Genomic DNA, 5079 nt, shown 5'->3' with positions numbered 1-5079 from the left:
TCCAAAAAAAAAAAAGCTAAAGAGGATAGAGAGAAACACTGTAAACTGATGATATATGGAGGGGATAATAATCAATGTAATGAAACAAGCTATATGAATGGTTGAATGTGAAGCTGATGATGTGCCCTGTAAACTTTCACTCAATGCAAAATAAAAACATTTAATTAAAAAAAAAAAGCTCATGAGTGGTCATCTGAGGTGAGTGGTCTTTCCCTGGCTGGAGGAATGAAGAGTGATGGAAATGAAAGATGTTTGGAAGTCATTAGTGTAATGGACTAAGGGAACACATGAATATCAGGACTCACGGCCCTGAGACCAGAGCAGCTAGAGGTGACTGACTACCACTACCAAATCTTCTGAAATGAATCACATTAGAAGATCCTGGATAGAGTGAGAGAAAACGTGAAACAAGACTCAAAACTATAAACAGGACCAGGCTTACTGGGCAGAAAGAGACTGGTGTAAGCCAAGACTCTGACCCTCAGTCACCCTTCAGGTCTGGAACTGAACTCACTGTTGTGGCTCAATTTTCAACCAAGCAGTAGATAGGCACACAATGGGTATAACTACACCAGTAAGGTATACTCATCTTGGAATGGTCAACCATTTAGGATGCAAAGGGAAGCATTCACCTAAATAAAAAGTTCAGAAGGGTTGGAAAGGAGGGTATAATAGAATCAAGAATCACAGGGAGGAAGTGGGAGAACTGGTGTTACATGCAGAGGATTGCAACCATTGACATGAAACAAAGTGTGTGAATTGTTAAATGTGAAACTGATGATCCAGAAACCTTCACTGGAGTCACAATAAAAAGGTTTTGTTGTTGTTGTTGTTTTTAGCGGAACACATAAACAGCAATATCCTAGGCATCAGTGAGCTGATATGGACTGGTGGAATTGGCCATTTTGAATTGAGCAATCATATGGTTTACTATTCTGAGAATGACAAAAGGAAGAGAAATGGTGTCTCATTCATTGTCCAAAAGAGTACTTCAATGGAATTTTGGGGGGGAAAAACACGACCTACTTGAAATAACACATAATGAAATAAAGAACTTGAACAGACCTATATAAAAAAAAGAAGAAATCAATAAGGTCATTAAAAAACTCCCAACAAGATGCACAAGAATGCTCAAACCTGAAGATAATACCCATATGACCTAGCTTCAATGCTTCAATGGCTGGATGATCAGAACTCAACTAGAGAAAGATATATATTTTTTTTAATAAAGAAAACAAGTGTAAATTGCTATAATTTGATGAACTTAATCTATACTTACGAGAGTAATAGCTTAAAATACCAACCAAGAGGGAAGTAATCTTCACAGGAAGGATCATTCCCATCCCTTCTGTACACAGAGTTGATAGGGATGGGCAACTTAGAAATTAGCTACCTAAAATGGGGGTATGGGGGCTATAAAGGCACGAAGTGACTGGCTTACAAGTTTTCAAGAGGAAGTCAAGTTTCAGAATGTGCGGGAAGGTAGAATCCCCACCGAGTGGTTTTCATCCTGTCTAGATAGATCTGGTGAAAGGAGATGGGAATCACATTCTTATGATTCAATAGTGAGTAATTGTTATCATGACTAATTGCGATTGTCGTAACTGTAAAGGTAGCAAAAAGGCGGGAGTGGTTGATCTTACAGTCCAGGAGCAGAGGACCCCGGGACAGGGAGAAGAGCAGAAGTGGAGTGTGGGATGCTATCCAGAGAAGCGGAGATGCCATATCAGACAAGAGACTAATCACTGACATTTATAGGAAACAACAACTCTACAAGAAAAAGACAAACAACCCAAATAAAAATGGGCAGAAGACATGAACAGATACTTCACCAAAGAACACATTCAGGTGACCAACAAACATGTGATGAAATGTTCACACAATCATTAGCCATTGTTGTTGTTAAGTGCCGTTGAGTCGGTTTGGACCCATAGCAACCTTATATAGGGTTTCTGAGGAGAAGCTGGTGAGCTTGAACCACCGACCTTGCAGTTCAAACAGCTTTGCAGTCTAGCGCATTAACCCACAGTGCCACACCATGACTCATTAGCCATTGTTGTTGTTATCAAGTGCCATCGAGTCGATTCCGACCCATAGCGACCCTGTATAGGGTTTCCAAGGAGCAGCTGGTGAGCTTGAACCTCCGGCCTTGCAGCTCTTACGGCTTTACAGTCTGGCACATTAACCCACAGCACCTCACCAGGACTCCATCATTAGCCATTAGAGAGATGCAAATCAAAACAATAATGAGACATTGCACTCCAGCCTTAATATCAGGGTTCATAAAAAAGCAGAAAGACTGGGACCTTCCTACATTACCTGTTGCTGTTCTTGCTAAATATTGTTGAGCCTGTTCTGACTCCTAGCAACCCTGTATAGGGTTTATAAAGAGCAGCTGGTGGATCTGTGGTTAGCAGTCCAGTGCTTACCCTACAGTGTCACATCAGAAGACCTACATTGCTGGTGGGACTATAAAATGGTGCTACCCCTGTGGAAAACAGTATGTCACTTCCACATAAAGTTGAAAATAGAAATACCTTATGACCCAGAAGTCCCTCTATTTGGTATGTATCCCCAAGAAATAAGAACCATGACATGAGATATATGCACACCCATGTTCATCTCAGCACTATTCACAATACCAAAATGTGAATGCCTATCAATGGAAGAATGAATAAACATTCATAAAATGGAAGAATGAATAAACACACACCAGGTACTATGTAATGTTGAAGAATAATGATGAATCTGTGAAACTCCTCATTACAGGGATGAAACTGGAGGATATTTCACTGGATGGAATTAGTCAATTACAAAAAGATGAACACTGTATGAGACCACTACAATAAAAACTAAAAAAAAAAGGTTTTCATACTAAAATAAATATTCTTTGATGGTTACCAGGGATGGGAGGGAAAAGAGAGTAATTTACTGACTAGAGTGTAAATACACGTTAACATGATGAGAAAGGCAATATGCAAGAACAGGAAGATTGGCAGGAGTAATGTAGACAGGTGAAGACGCAGGGAGGAATACAAGGGTTAAAGGGGATAGAGGTAAATACTATATACATAACTATGGAACAAGAGTATACTAACGGTAGATACATGGACAGAGACACAGGCTGACTGAGTATGGGAGGGTAAGTGGTAGTGTACCCACAAATACCTAAGGGTTTGAGAAAGGATATTTGTACAGCACAGCTATAAATGTGTAGAGCACACAGGGGTCAAAATGATGGAAACTTCTTGCTGTTGCTGTTAGGTGCCATTGAGTCGGTACTGACTCATAGCAACCTTATGCACAGCAGAACGAAACACTGCCTGACCCTGGGCCAACCTCACTACTGTTGCCATGTTTGAGTCCATCGATGCTGCCACTTGGTCCATCCATCTCATTGGGGGTCTTCTTCTCTTTCTCTGTTCCTCCCCCATACCAAACATGATATCCCTTTCCAGCGACTGGTCCCTCCTGACAATATGTCCAAAGTATGAGAGACGAAGTTTGGCCATCTTGGCTTCCAAGAAGCACTCTGCTTGCACTTCTTCCAAAATGGATCTATTGGTTCTTTTGGCAACTCATGGCACTTTCAATATTCTCCTCCAACACCATAACTCAAAAGCACTGTGCTTCCACTTTAGAGAGCATGATGTCCTCTTGATAACATGTCCAAAGAATAAGAGACAAAGTCTGGCCATCTTGGCTTCAAAGGAGCATTCTCATTGTACATCTTCCAAGACAGATTTGTTTGTTCTTCTGGAAATCCATGGTATCTTTAATAATCTCCAACACCATAATTCAAATGTATCAATTCTTCTACCGTTTTCTTTATTCACTGTCCAACTTTCACATGGTGGTTGTTGTTAAGTGCCATCGAGTCGGTTCCGACCCATAGCGACCCTGTACAGGGTTTCCAAGGGTGTAAATCTTTACGGGAGTAGAAAGCCTCATCTTTCTCCCGCGGAGCGGCTGGTAGTTTCGAACCGCTGACCTTAAGGTTCGCAGCCCGATTCGTAACCACTAAGCTACCAGAGCTCCTTGTAGATCCAAGCAAATTGAAGTCTTCGGCAACTTCAATCTTTTCTCCATTTATCATGATAAATGATGAGGATTTTTGTTTTCTTTACATTGAGGTGCAATCCATACCAAAGGTTGTCTGTGATTTTCATCAGTATTTTAAGGGTTGAGGATGGGACCTATGATAAAAATGAGGCAAACTCATTGCCTTGGATAAATATTTTGAATTTGTAATCCATATCGCTGTGGTTGTTGTTAGATGCCATTAGGTCAGATTTGACTCAAAGCTATGCTATGCACAACAGAACAAAACACTGCCTGGTCCTTTGCCATCCTCACAATTGTTATGTTCAAGGTCATTGTTATGTCACTGTTTCAATCCATCTTGTTGTATGTCTCCCTCTTTTTCGTTGACCCTCCATTTTATGAAGCATGATGTCCTTCTCCAAGGATTGATCACTTCTAACATGCCAAAGTAAAAGAGACAAAGTCTCTACATCCTGTCTTCTAAGGAGCATTCTAGCTGTACATCTTCCAAGACAGATTTGTTTGTTCTTCTGGCAGCCCATGGTATTTTCAATATTCTTCTCCAGTACCATAATTCAAATGTGTCAATTCTTCCACATCTTCCTTATCCATTGATCAATTTTCACATGCATAAAAGGCAAATAAAAACTCCATGGTTTACGTCAGCCACTCCTCAAACTGTCATCTTTGCTCTTAAACACTTTAAAGGGTTCTTGTACAGCAGATTTACCTAATTCAATGTCGTTTGATTCCTTGACTGCTGTTTTCATGAGCATTGTTTGTGGATTCACGCAAAATGAAGTCTGACAACTTCAATCTTTTCTACATTTATCCTGATGTTATTTATCAGTCCAATTGTGAGAATTTTCATTTTCTTTACCTTGAAGGGCAATCCATATGGAAGGCTGTAATCTTTGATCTTCATCAGTAAGTATTTCAAGTCCTCTTCACTTACAGCAAGCAGGGTTGTGTAATCTGCATATTGCAGGTTGTTAATGAGTGTTCTTCCAATTCTGATGCCACATCCTTCTTCAT

This window comes from Chrysochloris asiatica, unplaced genomic scaffold (assembly GCF_000296735.1).
Source record: "Chrysochloris asiatica unplaced genomic scaffold, ChrAsi1.0 scaffold00139, whole genome shotgun sequence".
NCBI lineage: Eukaryota > Metazoa > Chordata > Mammalia > Afrosoricida > Chrysochloridae > Chrysochloris > Chrysochloris asiatica.
This window is presented reverse-complemented; position numbering follows the sequence as displayed.